Source organism: Mesocricetus auratus, unplaced genomic scaffold (assembly GCF_017639785.1).
Source record: "Mesocricetus auratus isolate SY011 unplaced genomic scaffold, BCM_Maur_2.0 Super-Scaffold_100066, whole genome shotgun sequence".
In the NCBI taxonomy this organism is placed as follows: Eukaryota; Metazoa; Chordata; class Mammalia; order Rodentia; family Cricetidae; genus Mesocricetus; species Mesocricetus auratus.
The window spans coordinates 982,956-1,008,085 of NW_024429235.1; the positions used below are offsets into that span (position 1 = coordinate 982,956).

The following is a 25,130-nucleotide window of genomic DNA, read 5'->3' on the forward strand; positions in this document are numbered from 1 at the left end:
AAATATGTGTAAGATAAATCCTCATGATCACAGAACATTTCTGTCCACCACTATTAAAATGTCCAGTGATATGAAACACATGTAATATCATTAAACACAACCGAAATTTTATGTTACAAAGCTAACTTAGTAATATCAGTAAACTACGTGGTATAAAAACATGCTTTTTCTATGTCTATGCAATGCTACTGATTTTCTGAAGTGCACTACAGATTGTCCCAGAGCCAGAGCTTCAGTCCCCACCTCCTTGAACAGTCAGGCCTGGTGCATACATGACCATGTTCTTACTACAAAAGAAATGTGGGGCTCACTTTTAAATCAGAGTACACAGAATTGCTCAAAATGTAAACAGGATTAAAATACAGAAATATTACACGTGCAAGAACATGGGCAATACTCTAATGGATCCTAACACCCTATTTCTGTTTTATACTATAAACTATTGGAGTAATGGTATTACTGCATATAAACATTATCCAATTTTCTTGAAGGCTTTCCCATGAAAGATATCCTTTAATATGTGCCATCAATAATAGTTAAATCTACCCAGTTATACTTCTTCCAAGATAATACAATATGGGATGAAATCACATGATGAATATATTTCTATTTGTTTCCAATGATGAAGACAGTGTCTGTGGTTGGGAATCAACGAATTGAGAGAACATTTATGACTTTTTACATAGCCACATGCTGATTCAAGCCAATGGTAACAACCTACCACAATATGCAAAATGATAAGATTTATATTGAATTCATTGCTCCAAATTAAAAGTCCTATGAATACAGAAAATATGAGTTTTTTGTGGGAGTATTTCCAAAGAGAACCTGATGATAGAATTATGTGAAATTCTTAAGTGTGTCTTACACAATACAAAAGATTTACTTTCCATTTCCTTTTATGCCTACACATTCTTTTATCTTCAGTTGAGAATGCATAAAACAATTTTTGATAACCTAATAGTGCAGCTATTTAATATCATTAGATGATCCAAAAAGTATATTACACTGAAACAAACAACAAAATATTGATCTTGCATAAATTTCTAAGTCACATTTCTGACTAGAATGAAAATGTAAAGAAAATACTTATGTGGAAGTCAGTGTTAAGATAGTAGTAAAGGTCTACTTAATGTTTAAATCATATATTGTTCACTTCACATCTGTGGCAATGACTTTTTAGGCCCTTTGAAGCCCAAAACAATGAAAGTTAGAGGTAAAAACATATCGATATACAAAAAAATTCAATAAGTAGGACCATTCTTATTAAAATATTTACTATGGTAATATGGTAATATGGTACTATGGTCATATGGTAATTCAGGTATCTCAGAATTACTAATAAAGTGTGATAATTTACATAAATAAATAGCAGAGACAAAATAATTCAAAACAAATGTGTCATTCTTTGATTCTGGAGTGTTTTCTCTTGGTTTATTTTTGCTCTTTATTTGGTTATTTTTGTATCTCAAATTATAATATAGTAAAAATTCTTCCTTCAATTTCACCTCTTCAAACTCCCTATATAACTCCAACTCACCCCACTCTACTTCACATTCATAGCTTCTGAGTCCATTAATTATTTCATTAATACATGTATATTTTCATGGATCACTACTCATATAGTTTTAAAATGATATCCAGAGGCCTTAACAGCATGTATCTTTTTTTTAAGCACTCATGTTTTCAAAATACAGATGATATAGGGACCTGACCTGGCTTCCTCATTTCAAACTTAGTGGCTGAGCCTTGGAATGATGGAGGATGCTGATAGCATCAAAAATATCAACAAAAACAGAACATAGGATGTGTAGATCTGTAAATTCAGCACTTCAGAGGGTGCAGTCAAAGGAGAGCAAATTCACTGAACTCCTGCATGGAATTTGATAAAACCATGTCTCAAAATACAAAGGAGACAATATGGGCCAAGGGAACTAGAAAAGCCTCAGTTGAATTACTCTTTCAATGTTCTCAGCCTGTTCCCATTACTGCTTGGATATAATACCCACAGTTCACACACCAGAGGTGAACATTGTGTTAAAAAGATCTGGAAACCATGAAGTAAAAGACATAGGTTTTTTTGTTACTATAAAGCATTATGAAATGTCTGTTTAATGAACAGATCATTTTGTGTTTTGACCAGGCAAATAATTAACACAAGACTTCAATCCTTTCTAACTAACCACTATCTTTGTCTTTCATATTCTATAAATAATTTATTATGAAGATGGTTATAATTTTGGAATTTTGAAGAACTATTCAGGTGAAGTAAGATGTATAAAATATAGAGCCCAGATCTTCCAACCAGGAAAGACCTTAATAGTCACACACACACAGGAGCTTTCTTCAAAAGTGTAATTACATAATCACCCTACTCGGCTAGAAATCCATGGAAATGAAAGCATGTACTACTGGTTGATCACATCAATAAGACTATTACTCCTGCTCTGGGTTACAAGAAACTGAATGTTGTGGAACAAGAGGAGATGGACAAACAGATCATCAAGATGGATGGCACTGAAAATAAATCTAAATTTGCTGCAAACGCCATTCTGGAAGTGTTCTAGGCTGTCTCAAAAGCTGGTGCCATGGAAAAGGGGGTGTCCCTATACCCTCACTTCTTCTGACATGGCCAGCAAACCTGAAGTCATCCTTCTGGTACAAGATTTTCCTGTGATGTACAGTGGTTCTTGAGCTGACAACACACTGGCCCTCCAAGAGTTCATGACCCTGTCTGTAGGAGCATCCAGTTTAAGGGAAGCCATATGAAATGTAGCACACACTTATGAAACCTGAAAATGTCATTAAGGAGAAATAAGAAAAGGATGCCACCAATGTGAGTGATGAGGATAGGTTTGTTTTTAACATCATATAGAAAAAAGAAGCTTTGGAGCTGCTGATGGCCCACTGCAAAGGCCAGCGACACTGACCAGGGTGTCACGGACATGGATATGGCAGCCTCTGAGTGGCTCAGATCTGGCATGTATGACCTTGACTTCAAGTCTTCTTTTTATTGCAACAGGTACATCCAGATGGATGACCTGTATAAGTCATTCACCCAGAAGTATTCAGTGGTGTCTGTCAAAGACCCTTTTGAGGAGCACAACTAGGAAGCTCTGCACATGTGCACTGCTATTGCAGGCATCCACGTGGTTGGGGAAGATTTCATCATAATTTCCAAGAATAAATGGACTGTCAAGGCTGTGACAGAGATGTCCTACAACTGCTTCCTGCTCCAAGTGAACCAGATCAGTACTGGGACCTAGTCTCTGCAGGACTGTTAGCTGACTTAATGAAGTTCCATTGCTCTGAGGACACTGAGGATACTTTCATAGCTGACCTTTTGATGGGGTTTTGAATGGGGTAAATCAAGTCTGGTGCCTCTTGCCGATCTGAGCACCCAGTCATGTAAAATTAGGTCCTTAGAATCAAGGAAGAGATGGGCAGCAATATGAAGCTTTCTGGAAGGTCTTACAGGAATCCCCTGGAAAAGTAAAGCATTGCCTGGAGATCCCTAGAGTGCCAAATGCTGAGACCCTGTCTTTGATGTCATGGAGATTGTTCAAAATGGCCCAGTGCTTGCCCCTCTCATGCCTTAGCTTCCTTGCAGTTTGTAAGCCACACCTGACCACCAAGATCCCTGCTGGAAACCCCAGCTTTGTAATCATGGGATTTGTCCAAATCATTGTTTCTGTCCCCTGACTTCCCAGGTAGTGTCTGGAGCCTTCATAACACCAGTGTAATCTCTAGGGTGGCCATGGGTAAGAATCCACATCAGTAGTTCCACATGTGAAATAAAGGACTCTGTGACCTCAAAATAATTTAGTGAATTAATGGATAAATTTTACTTTCATACCTTGAATTTTTCATCATTTTTTCACAAACTTCATTTTTCTTTCTTGGGGGAGATCTTTTCTTTTATTATTTTTATTTAAATAAAAAACAATCTCATGTTACACAACAATCCCAGTTCCCTTTCCTTCCCATTCTCTAATGTACCCCAACAACCCCCATCACACCACTTTCCACTCCCCTGGGAGAGTGAGGCATCCTATGGGGTAATCATCAATGTCTGTCACATTATTTTGGGCATGACCTTGGCCCTCCCCTTGTATCTAGACTGAAAGATTATCCCTCCATAGGTAATGGACTACCAAACTCTGTGCATTAGGGATAAATACTGGTTCCACTGCCAGAGGTTCCATAGACTGCACTGGACTCCCAACTGACACCCACGTTTGGGGGGCTTGTTTAGCTCCTATGCTGTTTCCCCAATATTCAGGCCTGGGTCCATGAGCTCCCTCTTACTCAGGTCACCTGTTACTGTGTGTTTCTCCAGAATGGTCTTAACCCCTTTGCTCATCACTGCTCCCTCTCTACAACTGGGTTCTAGGATTTTGGCTCAATGTTTAGCTGTCATTCTCTGTTTCTGCTTCCATCAGCTACTGGGTGAAGGCTCTATGATGGCATTTCAGGTAGCCATCAATCTCATTATAGGGGAAGGACATTTAAGATAGCCTCTCAACTATCACTTAGAGTCTTAGCTGGGGTCATCCTTGTGGAATATTGCACATTTCCCTAGTGTCAGATTTTTCTTTAAACCTATAATGGCTTCCTCTATTAAGGTATCTCACAGACTTCATTTTTCATATTTTCTCAATTCATATCTTCCAAAAAAATACTTGAACATGTTCATTATAGCTATTTTTGAAGTTCCTGTATTGTGCTTCAGCTATATTGTATTTCTCAAGGCCTCCAGAAAGATGTTTACTGACTTCTGGTGGAGGACTATTGTCTTGACTGTTCATGTCTGTGTCTTTGCACTGTGGTCTAAGCATCTGGAGCTATGAAGTGTTACGTGTTTCTTGGTGTTGATATCTGGTCTTGTCCTTGGTAAGTGGGTATTCCATTCTTTGGTTGCTGTTAACCTCTCTGGATCCTAGGCAAGTATGGTGGCTCTAGGGTCTCTGGTTAAAGAGTACTTCTGTGGGTAAGTCATTGGCAGAATGAACTAGAGATAAGGCTGAGAGGACTGTGGGAAAGATCTAGGGGATGTCTCTATACCAAGAGACAGAGTCTCCAAAAAATGTAGGTGTGGCAGGAGGTGGGGCTCCTGAAAATGAAATTTCTGGCCCACCCCATCTTGTGACCATTTAGTCCTAAATAAACACACAGAGGCTTATATAATTATAAACTGTTTGGCTGATGTTGCAGGCTTCTTATTGGCTAGCTCTCATTTAATTAATAATACATGTCTACTAGACTATGTATAGCGCTGAGGCTGTAGCTTATCTGAATTGCTCCTGTATATTATTCCTTTGATGAATACATGGCATCTCTCTGGCAGCTCCTCTCTGTGTACCTCTTCCAAGAATTCAGCTAATATGGTAGCCCCACCTGTAAAAAGAAGCTTTTTCTTTGTGAGAAGCTTTCCTGCCAGCCTGATTCTAGAGCCGCATCAGTCCCAAATAAACACACAGGAGGCTGTATTGATTATGAAGCTGTTGGCCTTTTCTTGTTTCTTACTGGCTAGCTCTGACTTAAGTAATTACCCCATAATTGTTAATCTAAGTATTTCTCTTACTGGAGAATGGTTCCGGGCTTCCTACCCCCATGGCATTACATCTTGACTCTCTTGTGTTTCCTTCCCAGAGTTCTCCTGGACTCCTAGTCCCTCCTATCTAGATTCCCTATAGGCCAGACAGTGCTTTATTGACAAATGCACAGGACTTCCCCAACACCCACCCATACTTCCTGCCTGGCTACATCCTGTCTTTCCCTTGACTAAAACAGCATTACTCACTAACCAATAGGAGAAGCATATATTCACAGCATACAGTAGGGCATCCCCCATCAGGCTCTTGCAAAGAGACTGCAGTAGGATAAATAGTGAGTCTGGAGAAGCAGGGGTGAAAGGGCAATGGGGACCCTGTTTCTGCATCAAAATGGGGTTTTACTAGGAGGAGGGCCTCCTGCAAAAAGGATACTACAAGACTTGGAGTAAGTCTGAAGAAAGCATAATGAAGGACAGGAAGAACCAATGAGAACTGCCCACCTGAGTCTCAGACCAGTACAGCCACTGGGGACCCTTAGTAGAATGCTTTTTGGGGAAATGATGGCTCACAAATATGTAGAAAATGTAATAAAGGGAAGGCTTTGAGGTCAGCAGGAAAAATCTAACTGGGTCTGCAGCAAGTAGCAGAGTCCCCAGAAAGTAGGATGAGAGGAGGGGCTCCTGCAATAATGTGAGTCTGGAAAAATGGTAATGGAAGGCAGGAAAGAGAGTGAAAATTATTCACATGAGTCCCAGCCTTGTGTGGTCACTGGTAGAAAGTGTTTGTGGGAATCAAAGATGGCACAAAGGAATGGAGATGGACTGAAAGATAAGGCTAAGAGAATTGGCAGGATTCCTAAGCCTGATCTACTCCAAAAGTCAGGGTCCACAGGGCTGTACATCTCACAAAAATAACATTTTTGTCTTTTGTTCACATAAGTGTCTGAGAGACCAGTCACTCATCTGTTCATTCAACTGGTATAGGTGGTACTTGTGCCTGTAGGGGCTGCTGATGTTGCTGGGCATGGTTGACCAAGTAGAGGATGATGTGGTAGTGTGAGCAGGTAGCAAAGTGGGTCTTTTGGGAACAGAGTCAAGTAGGTGATGGTTCAGCAAGCCCACAGGTCTGTCAGATGCTGTCTGCACCAGAACAGTGTGATGCTACCAGAAATGGGTGCAGGGTCGAGCTGCCTTGCTGGGGCTGGGATGAAAGAAGGAGACTGAGATTTCTAAAATTTATGGTGATGGGGGAAGTCCTGTGTATATGTCAATAAAGCACTGTTGGCCAGTAGGGAAGCAAGATAGGTGGGACTAATAGTCCAGGAGGACTCTGGGTAGGAGAAACACAGGGAGTCAAGATGTAACTGCCATAAGGATAAGAAGTCCAGAAAGTTCTCCGGTTAGAGAAATACTTAGATTAACAATTATGGGATAAATACTTAACTCTGAGCTAGCCAGTAAGAAACAAGCAAGGCCAACAGCTTCATAATTAATATAGCCTCCTGTGTGCTTATTTGGGACTGACACTGCTCTGGAACCAGGCTGGAGGGAAGGCTTCTCTTTTACATTATGGAGTGTATTTCTCCATCTCTTATTTAAAATATTGACAGAATGTAGTGGTCTGGGTGGCATCTGTAGTCACTTAGAGTTTTTTGAACTCTTTATCAGTCCCTGTTGCATCTCAAACTCTTCATTGACAAGCTAGGTGTTAATGGGATAGGTCTGCCACCTTCATGTTATTAGTTCTTTATTCTTGTATCATTATTTTTCTTTCTTTTTCTGCGTTTTCAGTGGTTTGATTACTGAGTTTTATGGGAAACTTCCTTTCTGGTTATATCTGTTTGGTTCTCTGATACGCTTCTTGTACTTTGATATGAACCTGCCTCTTTATGTTTTCCTATGTTTTTGTTTAAAATGTTTAATGTACCCTTGACCTGGGTTTCTTTTATTTCCTCTATCCCTGTTATTGTTAGCTTGAATATTTTCACAGAGTTCCAGATTTCCTGCGTGTTTTGTGTCTGGTTTTTTACATTTAGCATTTTCTTTAACTGGGATATCATTTTTTTTTCCTGTCCTGCCTTCGAGAGCAAGATTCTTCCATCTCTTCTGTTCTCTTGGTGAAGCTTGTCCCTATGCTTCTTATTCCAGTTCTTAAATTTTTCATTTCACATTGCACCTCAGTTTGCATTTTCTTTATTAATACTATTTTCATATCTTGAACTGTTTTCTTCATTTTATTCCATTATATATTTATGATATTCATCAAATGTGTTGATTTGTATTTTCTTTAAGCAACTCAAATATATATTAATGATATTTTGACGTCTTTGTACTATTCATAAGCTCTATTACATTATTCAGGCCTATTACTATGTACTAGAGAGCACATATCGTTCTCTGTTTAATTAATTATGTATTTCCACTGGTGTGTAGGTATCTTGGCTTGAGATGATTGTCATTTTAGATGCTGACATCTGATCTTTTCTTTGTTGGGTGAGTGTTTTGATCCTTGGTTTCAGTTTCCTTCATTAGTTCTTAGTAGAATCAGGTGGCAGTTGGTTACCTGGCAAGAAATGCTTCTAAGATCCATATGTGGCCATCTCGGAGGATCCAGACCTACAGACTGTCCTGTTTGGACTCTTCTTGTCGATGTACATCTTGGCACTAATTGGAAACCTGCTCATCATCCTGACAGTAATCTCTGACTCCCATCTCCACACACCCATGTACTTCTTCCTCTCCTACTTGTCCATGGTTGATATTGGTTTCATCTCTACCACTGTTCCAAGGGTGTTGGTGGACATCCAAACCCACTGCCCAGTCCTTTCCTATGTGGGCTGCCTGACACAAATGTCACTGTTTATAATTTTTGGATGCATGGATAACATCCTTCTGACTGTTATAGCATATGGCAGGTTTGTGGCCATCTGCCACCCCTTGTACTATCAGGCCATTATGAATTCCAGTCTCTGCTGTGTCTTACTTCTAGGGTCTTTTCTCCTTAGCCTTGCAGAATTACTGTTGCACTTTGTGGCAGTATTAAATTATTCAAACTGTGAGGATTACATTGAAATTTCTAACTACTTTTGAGGCCCCTCTGAAGTCCTTAAACTTGAAAATTTTAATACTGTCACAAATAACATAGTCAGATACTGTATAGGCACTCTCTTTGGCTTAATTCCTATTTCAGGAATCATTTTTTCTTACTTTAAAATAGTTTCCTCCATCATGCTATCGTCATCATCAACTAGGAAACTCAAAGCCTTCTCCACCTGTGGGTCTCATTTGTCCGTTTTGCCTGTTTAATGGAACAGGACTAGGAGTGTATTTCTTCTATTCTCTGTTCCATTCTCCAAGAAGTAATGCAGTTGCCTCAGTGATGTACACTGTGGTCACACCTGTGTTGAATCCCTTCATCTACACCCTGAGGAACAAGGACATTAAAACTGCCTTAAGGAAGATTCTTAGCAGAGCATTCTAATCATCAATATTGTTTATAAATTCACCATATATTTGTACATTAATTGTATATGTAAATCACAGTTAGTGTCTCACATTATCACTAACTGATACTTCACAATGTTGCATGATGAAGTGGAGGTCATTGAGGTTGTACATATGGAGGATGGGTAGTTTTAAAAGTACAAAATAAATTTTAAGTTGCCTAGATGAATCTTTTTTAGGGATGAATAGTGCACGTTGTTGAACAAGGCCTTGCAGTATGAGTATAATCAACACCTAAATGATGTGCACAGGAGGCATTTTATGGGGCTATTCTGTTGAATTGTGTTTTAGAAATGGCAGAGAACCAGGCTTGTCTACCAGGCTGCCTGAACAGGACCTGAACAAGGAAGACTAGAGTTGATATGCTAATGTGGAAGACCAAAGGTAAATGGGTCTCATTCTTAGACAAAAAGGAATTTTTAAGTCCATAAAGAATTTTTTTGATTTGATAAATTTTATTTTGATATTATTTTGTTCTGTAATTTCTTTAGATGAATCAATTCTTTGGGGGGGTTCTTTTTAAAATTTCATTTTATGTCGCTTCCAAAGTTATACCTCCCCCATTCCCCTCCTCTTGCCTTTCCCCAAGCGTATCCCAGATCCAAGCCCATCAGATAAAGGGTCCCATGGGTAGTTGTTGAAGCTTGTCACATTAAGTTGGATAAGGACCAACTCCTCCCTACTGTGTGAAGGCTGAGCATGATATACCCTCATAGGGAATGGGCTCCAACAAGCTAGTTCATGCACCAGGGACAGGTCCTGTTCTACTGCCAGGGTTCCCTCAAATGGACCAAGCTAAACAACTGTCTCCCACACAAGAAGGGCCTAGTTTGGTCCCATGGATTCTCCAGAGCTGTCTGTCAAGAGTTCATGAGTTTCCATGACATTAGTTCAGCTGCCTCTATAGATTTCTTCATCATGATCTTGATCTCCCTTGCTCAGTGTATTCCTGAAAGTTTATGACTTGATAGACAGAGCATCAATGGGGTTAGGGAGAAATATGGATGACCCTAGCTAAGATTCCTGGCAGTAGTGGTGAGGGGGCCTGAACTGGTCATCACTGTAATCAGACTGATGAATACCCCAAAATCATCATAGAGCCTTCATCTAGTAATTGACAGAAACAGATGCATAAATCCACAACCAACCAGCAGACCCAGCAGACTGAACTCTGGGAATCCAGTCAAGGAAGGAATTTTAAGATCAGGATATATCTAAGCAGTCAGAGAAAAAGAGCAATGAATTTGAAAGAGAGCAAGGTTGACTACATGGGAAGTAGGGAGGTATGATCTGCTGGATTTACATTATAATCCCATTTTTTAAATATTTAATCAAAATCAATTAAATTTTTACCAATTCCCATAGAAGGGTGCCATTTACCACCTCCAGATAACATTTGGGGTATATGCTACAGGGTTTACTTATGATGTACTCATGAATCTTACTTGATTTTTTCCAAATTATAATATATTTTTAAATTTGTAGAGTTTATGTTTATATGTACAACTCCATCAATCCCCCTTCAAGTAAGTCACATGGAATCAATGTTATATTCTTCTCCTTTGTTCCACATTCTAAAGTGACTTGTTGTTTGCAGCTTTGTGGGCTCTGTGAACACAACAACCTTTAAACCTGTGGAAGACTTCAGAACTGAGGAGGACAAGGGCATTTTGAACTACAGCCTTCTCATGCTTCATGATAGTGCTCATGCAAATCAAGGTTAACAACGCATGTATATTTGGAAAAGGATAAAATTTGCATTGTATTAAGTAGTTCATTATATACTCCTATGAATATAGAAAATAAGAGTTTATTGGCAAGTATTTCCAAAGGGCACTGAACCATAGAATTATGCGGAAATCTAAAGTATGTCTTCACACAATACACAAGATTGACTTTCCATTTCTTTTTATGCCTCTACATTCTTTTAGTGAGTATATGTACAACAATTTTTGGTTAATCCAATAATGCTGGTATTAAATATCATCATATGACCCAAAATGTCCATGAAATGGAATCAATTTACAGGTAACATTCCTGAATGGAATGAAAGTGTAAATGAAAACAAATACATGGAAGCCAGTGTTTGGGAGGAGAAAGGGTTTACTTAATATTTAAAATATGACTTGTTCATTTCACATCTGTAGCAACAACTCTTTAGATACTATGAGACAAAAAATGAAAGTAAGAGGTAATAGGTTATATCAATATGTAAAAAATACTTACATAAAGATGAAACTACATTTTTAGGTATATTCCTGCAATCCCTGATCTCCTCAAGACATTTATTATGAAGGGGTGTTGAATTTTATAGAAGGCTTTTTCAGCATCTAGTGAGATGTTCATGTGATTTCTGTCTCTAAGCTTGTTTATATGGTGAATTACATTGATGGATTTTAGTATGTTGAACCATACTGAGACTGAGAAGTGCTGGGTGCAGGTCCTACAGGAGTCCATTTGTTACTCTGATGAGAGCCTCCATGTCTCTGTTCAAAAAAATTTGGGTTTGCTTTTTCTTCTGTCATCGTTGGTGCTGCAGGCTTGGGAATTGCAACAAGCTTTGGTATAGATCTATCTCCTATGTTATCCTTCATCTCATCGTAGTTTCCAAGCATACTCTGAGTACGACTTGATAACTTATCTTCTTTGCTAGTAACTTTGTATGGCTCAGCAAACAGAGGTGAGCTAGGTGGGAAGGCGTCTTCACCCTGCTGAATTTCCTGATTCCGCCTTTCCCGTTCTTTCATGCGCAGCACATTCCGGTCTTCACGGTTCATGTTGCTGTTTTCTTTGTTCCTGTCAGGTACACGTAAAACCCTGAATTCTACCTTACCACCTCAAAAAACCATCCCTGCATATCTGGGACAAAGCCTACTTGATCTTGGTGGATATTTTTTTCTGATGTTCTTGGATTCAATTTGCCAGAAGGGCTAAAATAAAAAAACATCAATGACAGTGGAGATTGGGTTGGGGGTTGGGGAGTTTGGTGGGGGGGTGGGTGAGTAGTGAAGTGAGAGCTGAGATTGACATGTGAAGCAAGCTTGTTTCTAACTTACATTCAAAAAGTTTTAAGAAGTAGCAAACTACATAGTTTAGTTCTAAATTTTACATTTCCAGTTTTATTTCAGATTGGGATATCTTTAGTAATTTTTTATTATTATTAAACTCAACTGACTGCTCTCTTCTGTGTTTGCAGAAACCTGTTTCCTTTCAGTGTGCACTCCAAAGGCAAGAAATTCACCATGTCTCTTTCATAATTCGTGCCAGAGAGATCTTTGGGTATTCCACTCTTGAGACTGATCTCTGCACCTCAGAGGGTCTCTTCCAAGCTGCTGTGCAGAGTCATGCCTCCACTAACACACATAAGGTCCTAGAACTCCATGACAATGATTACATCTGCTACTGGAGAAGAGGTATCCTCAGCTTTCAAGTACATCAATAAGCCTATTGCACCTGCTCTGCATAGTAAGAAACTGAATGTTGTAGAACAAAGGAAGACGGGAAAACAGATCATTGACATCGACAGCACTAAAAGTAAATCTAAATTTGGTGTAAATGCCATACCATAAGTGTCCCTGGATATTTCAAGACATGATGCTGTAGAAAAGGAGGATTACCTGTGCCCTCACATTGCAGATTTGGCTGGCAAGCCTGAAGTCATCCCATGGGTCCCACATTTCAATGTCATCAATAGTGGTTCTCATGCTGGCAAGGAGCTGGCCATGCAAGTGTTCATGATCCTGCCTGCAGGGAGTCCAGTTTCAGGGAAGTCAGGCCCATTAGAGCAGAGTTTTATCACAACCTGAAGAACAAAACCACATTTCCAACCTTCTTCTTACTTTTTACCTTGACACAATGTCTCACAGTTTATCCATTCCAGCCTTGATCTCAAAAAGACCTCTGCCATAGGTGAGCTCTCAATAGAGGGCTTGCTAGATAATTGTGTTTCATTAAATCTTTCAAGTGATTTCAACACATTCTAAAGTTTGAGGGCCATAGAGCCATTTCTCTGTACTTATGTTGAAAAAGTTGTGACTGATGAGACTCCAGTAAGAAACGAGAGAGAGAGAGAGAGAGAGAGAGAGAGAGAGAGAGAGAGAGAGAGAGAGAGAGAGAGAGATCTATTGCTGTTTTCCATCCAGCTGTACCAAAGACCTCCAGCATTCTGGACACTGCATGCCTCCGCAGCCCTCCCACCCTCCCAGAAATCAACAGTTACACTGCACCAGCCTGGCAAGCTCTGGCCCAAAGGGAGCTTGCAGAACGGGCGCCCTGAAAAACTGCTAAATACCATGGCTTTCCCTGACAGCAAGTCCCGCTTCTATCCAAGGGTGCCAGGTTGGCTGTTCCCAAAGCCATACTGCTTTCACTTTCCTTCACTTCCATAAGGTTTGCAATACTCCATACTTTTAGAGTCAAGCAATCCTCACAGGGATCTTTCCCTTCCTTTTAATAAAATCCTCCTCGCAAATTTTTTTGCAAAAGTTACTTAGAATTTTTCTGATTCCATTGTGAAAAATACAAAGCACCTGCGGCAGACCTGTGTTTTGCGGCACACCTGCGCTATCTGCTGGACTAGCACAGTCATTGCAGGAAAAATCCTTCTCCTCAACCAGAGATAGTTGGAGGTGAGTTTTGCATTCTGGTAACTTAAGCTAACAATAAGATTACTTACTTTATACCATGACAGATCAGATGATCTAACAATGCAGAATGGTAGAGATCTCATTGCTTATTACATGACTGACATCATGGGAGTGGATTATAAAATGCCCCGAATCTATCTATCTATCTATCTATCTATCTATCTATCTATCTATCTGTCATCTATCCTGGAAGAGAGGGCTTGATCATAGGGCAGAAAGCAGGGAAGTTGTCCAAACTAAGGGTAAATAAGAGACAAAAAGTAAAAATCTTCAGGTCAATGGGGAAATGTCTAGCATTACCTTCTCTGATACCTAAAGGATGGGAAATTATAGTAATTGATCTAAAAATAGCTCCTTCACTATACTTTTACAAGAAAAACATAGGGAAAAATTTGTTTTCACAGTGCCTACCTGTAACAACCCCCAATAAGTTAGCAGATTTCAATGGAAGGTTGAAATTTAAATAGTCCTACTTTACGCCAGTATTTTGTGCAAAAATATTTGGAAATAATTCACAAACTGTTTCCACAATACATAATTTACCATTATATGAATGACATACTGCTGGCTAATTTATGGAAGGAACGATGGAAAAGATATTTGAGATAGTAAAGATATTTTCCCTCATGGGGGATTACATGTTGCCATTGAAAAGAAGACAAAACAGAGATTCTATTAATTATTTAGTTTATAAAATAGATCTACAAATAATTAGAACTAAAAAAGTACAGATCAGGAGAGATCATTAACAGATTCTTAATGATCTTCACAAACTATTAGGAGAAATTTCTCAACTACAGACTTTTTTTGGACTAGAGAGCCATGATTTAAAACACCTAATCATGGCCCTAAATGGAGACAAGGACTTATATACTCCACAAATATCAGTTGAGACTGAAAAATCATTAGAATGGGTAGAAAAAATAATATTAGAAGCACATTCGGATTCAAAACTGACTGCATTCTTGTTATTTTACTATCTAGAGAATACCTCTCAGGAATTTTAATGCAGAAGCATGACATCATACTAGAATTGCTATTTCTGCCATATAAATAGAATAAAAACTGAAGACATATAGAGAAAACATTCTGATTTCATATTAAAAGGTAAGTTAAGGTTTCATCATCTAACTGAAATTGACCCATCAGAGATATTGTACCTTTGACATATAAGGAAATTTCCTCCTTATGGAAGGATAATGAATATTGGCAAAGAGCTTTGCAGTAACTTGTTGGGAATGATTAGTAACAACTATCCCAAAACAGAAAGAATCAAATTCATAAAGAAGAAAATTCTACACTGATACAATAGCTGGGAGAATGAGATGCCCTCTATGTGGGATAATAAGAACTAGGGAGAGGAGACTCTTTCTCTTTGGGTTCCAGTTTTTGGCCTGGAGAGCAGTGTGTGTACCTTTGGTTCTTGACTTTCTTGGCTTCCAACATATGTGATTTCTTACTCAAGAAAATATCATAGGACATCCCTATTTTTGTATCTTAATATTTCTGCATTAAGAGTGAGATTCCCTTGAATGATAAAGAAATATTCCAATCATGTTAATCTTTGTTTATACATTCCTATTGGGTGTTTAAGACATTGTCGGTGTCCAAAATTAATTATTTTCTGTTGCTGTTGTTGCTGATTATTATCGTTCTCATTGTTTCTGTTTTTGTTTTGCTTTCTGGGGGATGGAACCTTCTGTCTTCCTTTACATCACCTGCTGCCCAAGTTTGATCTTTTATTATATTTGCATATTTCTGTTGTTGTCTGTTTCCTTTGCTGCTTAAGATTTCCCTTAATTCCTTTTCACAGTAAGGAAGTTTAGTTAGGTTGATTCTTGCCCTGAGAATATTATTGCCTTCATTCCAATTTGAATCAGCTTTCCTTTAAACCTTTTATCTCCACTGCAAAAGAGTTTACTCCATTATTAGAGGTACTAGTGCTCCTTTTCACCTCAAACTGTTTCTCTTTGCCAGCTAGCTCTTTTCATTGTAGTGCATAAGAATGATCATATATAACCATGTAACTCTTCAAATTTCTTCTGTCAAGAACATTCATCCAAAATTCTGCAATTTAGACTCAAGCAAAAAAATGACAAAACTAGACACATTTTTCCCAAAATATCTTAAGAATCCTCTTGAATATAATTCTCCTCTAAAACCTCTAGATCTGAGTGATGGTCCAAATCACCCTAGCACTTCTGTATTCTATAGTCTACTAGAATGACCCATTAATCCCCACCTAAAATGTTCACCAGCCTTTCTAGTCCATAGTCCTAAAGTAATCCACATCAGTCCAGTGAATGTCATGGTCAGGCCAATCACAGCATTATCCCCGTCGCTGGTACCAAGTTCTGACTTAGTCATTCTTCTATTGCTGTGAAAAGACCAGGACCAAGGCAACTCATGAAGTAAACCATTTAATTGGAGTCTTGTAGGGAGCACCTCAGGCACCTTGATCTTTTGGAGCCAAACCTGTACTTTCTAAAGTCTAAAGTTTTATGTAATTGGCCTATAGCTCTAACACCGGAGCCTTCTGGGAGTACTCAGAAGAGAATCCACACAGGTAGAACATAGGAAAACCCTGACTTAGAAAGCTTGTCCAAATTGAGCCAACACTAACCATCACCTAGGCAATGGCCATTAGCCCACCCATTTCTCTCCTTGCTGAACTTTTCACCTTGCCATTATTCTGTTCTATGTGCTTAAACAATACCCGGCTACATACACACCTGGTACGCAAAGCAACCCTCTTACCTCCTCACCCCCCCCCATTTTCCTCTTCTACCAAGTATATTAACTGCCCTGGGAAAAATAAAAGTTGCTGCTTGATCTGATACTTGCCTTGTGGCCATTCTTTCCTGTATCTTGTCCCTATCCCTGGTCCTTAGGTCTCTTGCTCCAGGTTGACGTCCTGCAGTCAGGATAACTGGCGCCCAGCTATGGGACTCAATAGACCTTGGCTCAGGGGAATTTCTGTGTTCATCAGAGGGATGGGCCCATCCACACACTGAGGTGTCCATGACACAGTCGAAAGTGACCCTCAGAAGAGTCTTGTCTGCCAATCGCCTGACTATGCCCTCGGCTGACTCCAGGTTTCATGAACACCACCTAGGTTGAGAGGTGGATAATGGGACAAGAATTTAGAAAGGAAGATTTGTAACTTTTTGGGATCAAAGAATCTCTCAATACAAGGGGAATTAGAGTCAAGGAAAAGCAGTTACAAACATTCTTCACCTCTGTGGAGGAAATTTGTCCTTGGTTCCCTCAGGGAGACCTCCCCCAGCTTCCTGCCCGGAAACAAAGATACCTATGCCAAATCCCTATTTAGCCCCCCTTAACCCCCCCTCTATCCTGTTCTTAACAGCCCCAAGTCCCTTGACCCTGGAGACATGGCTGCCCATGAGGAGGAAGCTGCCTGCTATTCTAAGCCTGCTCTCCCTTCCCTTATGGGTTAATAGCCATTTACAGTGGCTACACACAATGACTCCTATAAAAGATGGATTACCCTAGCTGCTGATTGCAGGCCAGACATCCTGATGCCTGTATGCAGTCTTTCTGTGCTTCGCCTAACCTTGGGCAGCTAACAGCCAACTCAAGCAAAATGGCCAAGATACAGGTTTTAAAGAGTTAATATGATGTTGCCCTCTGTATGCTCTTAGTAATAGAATGTCTCCTCATGTCTTTTGCCCATTTCCTACTTGTATCATTTGTTTATGCCACTGTTGAGTTTTATATAGCTTCTCTATCAGACATGTGTTTGCTTAAACTATTTCAGATAACTTGTACCAGAAAAAAGGAAATACATTTTACCAGTCCTTCATGCATGGCCAATCACTGACAAAAGAGATGTGTGGCAGGAGTGTACCTCAGTTGGTAGAGCAAGAGACTCCTATTTCTGACTTGTGCCTTCACCCTTTTAAGAAGCAATAAAATCTCTTGTAGTAATAATGATTAGACTGTAGCCAGCTTACTAACTCATTTAATAAAGATATCATTAGCTAATAAAACAGTGACTACCTGTTGTTCAGTGACAATCTCAAGGTTTTTAGATTTATTTTGGTTGTCATCTAAATGTAAACTTAAAGGGCTTTTCATCAGGCCAAAGGCACCTCTATCCAATCTATATCTGGCTCACTGTACAGAAGAAAAATGTGCAAGATTCTAACTCAAACCTGTAGTTTTTACTAGAATTCAAAGGTAGGTGTCTGTTTCTGTTTCTTTACAGATACCTGATATCTGCTTCTTCAACAATGTAGATTTTTGTACAGATTGATAAAACTAATATATCTAAAACTTTTTAAGTCCTTTTATATAACAAAAGTCCATATAGGCTTCAGAGGATCAAAAGTCATAAAGCTTGGATCCACTTCTCACAGGTCAAAAGGACTCCAGGTAAGTACAGCTTTTTGTTATCCAACCTGTCTATTCCTGAGAGTGAGAATTTCTCCCCTTTTCTTGGAACTTCTGCCCTTCCTGATCACTAAAATTATGAACCTAAGAGTTCCAATTAAGTACATAAGTTTTAACTTCTGTTCCCAATATAAACATGTCTCAAACAGATTTCCACTTCTGGCTGACATAGCTGATCACCAGTTGCTGACTACAGCCTGCTCTAAAGACTGTGAACTCTCGTTTTGCTATAGATATAAACCAGCCCAGCCTATGTGAACACTCTCTGTTTCTTCAATAGAGTCTGCCAACAAGATGCTTCTGATAAATACTCCACTGCCTAAATTCCCTCTGTGCTTTTGACTAGCACTTCAGCCTTTACGACAACCTAAAGTCAACAGGAAGTAACACAGAAAAGAATACATCGCCCATTTTTCCCTGGCTGAGATGCTAAATCAAAGAAAAACTCCCTTACATAGGGGACAAAATAACAATATAAATTGTTCACTAGTAACCCAGGATTGGGTTACCTATGAGAAGAGCAGGAAATGAAAGCTATAAACTAAACTGTAGGGTTTCACTTCTAATAATTTAGGAATAAAGGGAACAGACCCTCGCTCAGCCCCCTGTTTAGCAGCCATGATAGGCTACAGAAAATACATGTAGGCCTCTGACACAAGGATCCCCTAGCCTCCTGGAGTCAAGGACCAAAACTAAACAGAAAGAAACACCAGAATCACCTCACCTTGCAACAGGTCATTGGATCTGGCCTATGCATCACCTCCCCTGCCCATCCTATCCCTCCCCCTTCACATGCTTCGCTTTACAACACTACTTTAGTCCTCGGTCATTACAGGCATCTCTGCCCTGATGGCTATTAAATCCAACTACCAGGAACTCTCTTTTGGGCCATGGGCATTCCAAAAACTAGTTAACTTTATCAAGCAACAGGTTGACACTGCCACCCAACTGGTCTTGGTACAATATCATCTTGGTACATATAAGAAAGAGGAGGTTCCTCGGAGTCGCCCCATTACACACGCCTGGGAATATTCCCCAGGCCACCCAACATGATGGCTAATTTCACAGGGCATGACTCCATGTAGGGAGGCATCCAGGTAACAAGCCTGTAAGCATTGTGGAAGGTACCTTAGACGCCCATCCCCTAAAAAGGCACCAAGGAACAGGTCTACCCCTGGGGTCGCCCCCAAGAGGATGTCCTCATGGTGTTGTCCAGATCTCTGTACCCCCTCTTCTGACAACTCAGGCCTCCTCCACTTAGTAAAACAAAAGGGAGGAAAATGTTGGGAGTGTCTCAAGTACCTTGATCTTTTGGAGCCAAACCTGTACGTTCTAAAGTCTAAAGATTTACATATTGGCCTATAGCCCTAACAAAGGAGCCTTCTGGGTGTACTCAGAAGAGAAACCATGTAGGTAGAACATAGCAACACCATGACTCAGAAAACTTGTCCAAATTCAGCCAACCCTAACCATCACCTAGGCAATGTCCGTTAGCCCACCCATTCCTCTCCTTGCTGAACTTTTTATCTTGCTATTATCCTGCTCTATGTGCTTAAACAATACCCTGCTACATACATACCTGGTATGCAGAGCAACCCTCTCACTCCCTCACACCCCTACCGTTTTCCTCTACTACCAATTATATTAACTGCCCTGAGAAAAATAGAAATTGCAACTTATCAGATACTTGCCTTGTGGCCCTTCTTTCATGTCTCTTGTCCCCATATCCAGTCCTTAGGTCTCTTGCTCTAGGTTGATGTCCTGTAGGTCAGGACAGAGTCTTGCTTACAGTTTTATAAGGTTAATCTTTGTTCTTCATGAATGGAAGCAGAAAGGCATGGCACTAAAGAACTGAAAGTTTTACATCTTCACCCATAGGCAGCAGACAGAGAGATATAGTGAAAGACTGGGCCTCGTGTGAATTTCTTTTATTTTATCTTAGAAATACAATTATTTACATATTCAATTCACCATTCCCTCTGCCTCCTATCCTACCATGCTTCCCACTGACACCCCACTGATTCCCCACCGATAGTGAGGCCCTCCACAGGGGATCATTTGGGGGAGGACCCACGTACTTCTTTCTGTATCTTGGCTGCAATAGTATCCTGCTATAGGGAATGGGCCCCCAAACTCCATTTATGACTTAGGAATAAACATTGGCTCCACTGTTAGAGGTCTCCTAGACTGTCTTGGCCTCCTAGCTGGCACCCACATCCAGAGGGCTTGGTTTGGTCCTAGGCTGGTTCCTCCACTTTACTACAAGGGTCTTGGTGCTCTCATTAGTTCAAGTCAACAGCTTCTGCGGGTTTCTCCAGCACTGTCTTACTTCATTTGCTCATCTTTCCTCCCTCTCTGAAACTGGATTCAGAGAGTATGCCTCAGTGTTTAGCTATGGGTACCTGTTTCTGTTTCGATCACCAACTCTCCAGCATAGACTGTCATTGGCGATTTTCATTTTAGTCATTCTGGCTGGTATGAGATGGTATCTCAGAGATGTTTTGATATGAATTTCCCTGATGGATAAGGATGTTGAGCACTTTCGTAAGTGTCTTTCAGTCAGTTTAGATTCCTCTATTGAGAATTCTCTGTTTAATTCTGTACCGCCATTTTTAATTGGATTGCTTGATGTTTTGGTGTCTAGCTTCTTGAGATCATTGTATATTTTGGAAATCAGTCCTTTGTCATATGTGAGGTTGGAGAAGATCTTTTCCCATTCTGTGGCCTGCCATTTTGTCTTGCTGACTGTATCCTTTACCTTACAGAAGCTTCTCCATTTCAGGAGGTTCCATTTATTAAATATCCTCCTCAATGCCTATGCTATTTGTGTTATATTCAGGAAGTAGTCTCCTGTACCAATTCATTCAAGGGTACCTCCCACTTTCTCTTCTAAGAAGTTCAATGTGACTGGTTTTATGTAGAAGTCTTTGATCCATTAGGATTCAAGTTTTGTGCATGGTGATAGGTATGGATCAATCTGAAATCTTCTGCATTTCCACATTCAGTTCTCTTAGCACCATTTGTTCAAGATAGTTTCTTTATTCCATTGTATATCTTTTGCTTCTTTGCCAAATATCAGGTGTTCTTAGGTGTGTCAGTGAATATCAGAGTTTTCAATGAGATTCCATTTGTCTACCTGTTTACTTTTGTGCCAGTGCAAAGCTCTTTCAGGACTATGGCTCTATAATAGAGCATGATGTTGGGGATGGTGATGCCTCCAGAAGTTCCTTTATTGTACAGTGATTTTTTTTGTCATCCTGGGTTTTTTGTATTCCCATATAAAGTTGGGCATTGTTACTTAAAGATCTGTGGAGAATTGTGTTGTCATTTTGATGGGGATAGCATTGAATCTGTTGATTGCTTTTGGTAAGATTGCCATTTTTGCTATGTTGATCCTACCTATCCAAGAGCATGGGAAATCTTTCCATTTTGTGGTATCTTCTTTAATTTCTTCCTTTAAAGAATCAAAGTTTTTACTCCACAGGTTTTTGACATGGTTTGTTAGAATTTCCCTGAGATATTATAACAACAATTAACTAAGAAAATCAATAGCACTACTAAATACAGATGATAAACAGGATCAGAAAGAGATCACAGAAACATCACCCTCTACAACACCTGAGATTGTCTTTTCCATACCTTGTATTCTTTTGGTTATGCTTGCATCTGTAGACCTGACTATTTGCCCCACTTTTCTATTTCCAGCCTTCCTTAAGATTGTGTTTTTTATTGTCTCTATTTCAGTTTTCAACCCTTGCACTGTTTGAATTGTTTATTGCATTTTTTGCTTTGTCTTTTCATCCATTTGTTGCATTTTTTAGTTTTTGGTTTGTTTTTTCTTCCATTTCTTTGAGGGATTTTCCTACAACCTCTTTTAGGGCCTCTATCATTTTCATGAAGTTGTTTTAGGTTCATTCTCCTCTGTTTCATTTGTATTGGAATGTTGGAGTCTTGCTGGTGTGGAATCTCTTTAATCTGGTGGTATCATATTTGCTTTTCCATTGCTGAGTGTGTTTTTGTGTTGTCTCTTTCCCATCCCTTCTTCTAGTGGATGCAGAAAGAGCCTCTTACTGGTCTGGTGGTTAGGGGACCGGAGTTCCCTTTTGGTGGGGGGAAGCAAGTCCATTACTCTTGTAGTTCTATTCCTGGTCCTAGTACTGGTCCCATGGGTAGAGAAGAAGACTGGGAATTTGGGGGTGAATAGGCTCTGACCTGGATGGGAGACTCACTGGTAGTCTCCAAGTACTGGAACACAAGTCCAGAGACTGACTCCAAGTTGCCTGGTCCCTTAATTGGAGAAGAAGTCAGGGAAACTGAGGTGTGTACATTTGCACTGGAAGGGAAGTTTCACTGGCCATCTGCAGGAACTGATCTTCTGGGGCCTAGCCCCCACAGGGGCTCGGAGTTGTTTGTCAGCTGATAGCCACAGGTGCATCCTGTTTTCTAGTCCTGGCTTATTGTCCCTGCATTGCCCCACTGACTTCAACATCTAGCAAGAGGAAAGCACGCTGTCTTCCACAAGGGTTTTTTCTTTATTTTTTAATTTAAATTAGAAACAAGGTTGCTTCAGATGTCAATTCCATGTCCTCCGTTTCCCTCCCCTCCTCTCGTGCCCATCCACCAACCCACCAATATTCCCTCATTTCCCCAGGGAGGGTGAGGCCCTCCATTGGGGTATCCATAGTATGTCGTTTCATCCAGGGCAGGGCCTAGACCCTCCCCCAAGATTTCAGGGTGAGAGTGCATCTTTCATTGTTGGATGGGAGTTTGAAGTTCATCTGTATACCCGGGATAAATACTTATATGCTACCCAAGGCTGAAAAGATTACCTAGGCCTCCTCACTGACACCCGAATTCAGGGGGTCTTGATGAGTTCCATGCTTGATTCCCAGGCATCATTCTGGGATTCAAGAGCTAACCCTTGGCAGGTCAGTCATTTCTGGGGGTTAAACCAGCCCAGTATTAATCCCTTTGGTCATCAGTCCTCCCTCTCTGTCACTGGATTTCTTGAGTCAGCTCAGAGCTTAGCTGTGGGAGTCTGCCTCTGCTTCCATCAGCCACTGAATGAAGGTTCTGTTTCCCAGACTCTCTGGCAATGTCATTGTTGGAAGGCACTCCCCAAATATAGGTCTAAAATCCATATATGAGAGAGTAAATGCCATGTTTCTCTTTTGTGACTGGGTTACCTCGCTCAGGATGGTTTCTTCTAGTGCCATCCATTTGCATCCATTGTTTTTTTTTTCTGCTGAATAGTACTCCATTGTGAAAATGTATAACATTTTCTCTATCCACTCTTCAGTTGAGGGGTATGTAGGTTGCCTCCATGTTCTGGCTTTTACAAATAATGTTGCTATGAACATAGTGGAACAGACATCCTTGTTGTATGAATGCCATTTTTGGATATATGCCCAAGAGTGGAGTTGCTGGGTCTTGTGGTAGGTTTATTTCCATTTTTCTGAGGAATCTCCATACTGATTTTCAAAGTGACTGTACAAGTTGACTTTGCCACCAGCAGTAGAGGAGTGTTCCACTTTCACCACATCCTATCCAGCATAAAATGTCATTGTTGTTTTGGATTTTAGCCATTCTGACAGGAGTGAGATGGTATCTCAGAGTTCTTTTGATTTGCATTTCCCAGATGGCTAAGGATGTTGAGCACTTTCTCAAGTGCCTCTTAGCCATTTTAGACTCCTCTATTGAAAATCCTCTCTTTAGTTCTATAGTTCACTTTTTAATTGGATCCTTTGGTGTTTTGGAGACTTGCTTCTTGAGTTCTTTGTAAATTTTGGAGATCAGCCCTCTGTCAGATGTGGGGTTAGTGAATATTTTTCCCATTCTGTGGACTCTCTTTTTGTCCTGCTGACTATGTCATTAGCCTTACAGAAACTTCTCAGTTTCAGGAGGTCCCATTTATTAATTGTTGACCTCACTGTCATTGCTATTGGTGTTATGTTCATGATGCAGTCTCCTGTACCAATTCATTCAAGTGTACCACCCACTTTCTCTTCTAAGAGGTTTAGTGTGGCTGGATTTATATTGAGGTTTTTGATCCATTTGGGCTTAAGTTTTTTGCATGGTGATAGACATGGATCGATCCGCATTCTTCTACATGCCAGCATCCAGTTATACCAGCACCATTTGTTGAAGATGCTTTCTTTTTTACATTGTATATTTGTAGCTTCTTTGTTAAAATCAGATGTTCATAATTGTATGAGTTAATATCAGGATTTTCAATTCTATTCCATTTGTCTACCTGTCTATTTTTGTGCCAATACCAAGCTGTCTTCAGGACTATAACTTTATAATAGAGCTTGAAGTCAGGGATGGTGATGCCTCCAGATGTTGCCTTGTTGAACAGCGTTGTTTTGGCTATCCTGGGTCTTTTGTTTTTCCATGCAAAATTGATTATTGTTCTTTCAAGGTCTTTGAAGAATTGTGCTGATATTTTAATGGGTATTACATTGAATCTGTAGATGGCTTTTGGCAGGATTGCCATTTTTACTATGTTGATCCAACCTATCCAAGAGCATGGGAGATCTTTCCATTTTCTGAGGGCTACTTTAATTTCTTTCTTAAAGACTCAATGTTCTTGCGATACAGGTCTTTCACTTATTTTGTTAGCATTACCCCAAGGTATTTTATGTTGTTTGTGGCAATTGTAAAGGATGATGTTTCTCTGATTTTTTTCTCAGCCCTTTTATCATTTGTATATAGTAGGGCTAGTGATTTTCTTGAGGTGATCTTGTAGCCTTACACTTTGCTGAAAGTGTTAATCAGCTGTAAGTGTTCCCTGTTAGAGTTCTTTGGGCCATTTATGTAAACTATCAAATCATCTGAAAATAGTGGAACTTTGACCTCTTCCTTGCCAGTTTGTATCCCCTTGATCTCCTTTTGTTGTCGTATGTCTCCTTGTTGGAAGAGAAGACCTGGGATCTGGGGTCCTAGGTTCCCCCTGGGATGGGAAGCTCTGTGGCTGTCCCCAGTCACTGGAAGGGGCCTTCTTTACCTGGATC

The 25,130-nt window shown here is 40.0% G+C and overlaps 2 pseudogenes; both read left to right on the forward strand.

The window, feature by feature from the left end:
- Positions 1-1,288: 1,288 nt before the first annotated feature.
- Positions 1,289-3,110, forward strand: LOC121136340 (annotated as a pseudogene).
- Positions 3,111-11,833: 8,723 nt separating this feature from the next.
- The window catches only part of LOC121136341, a 41,973-nt pseudogene continuing 28,676 nt past the window's right edge, over positions 11,834-25,130 (forward strand).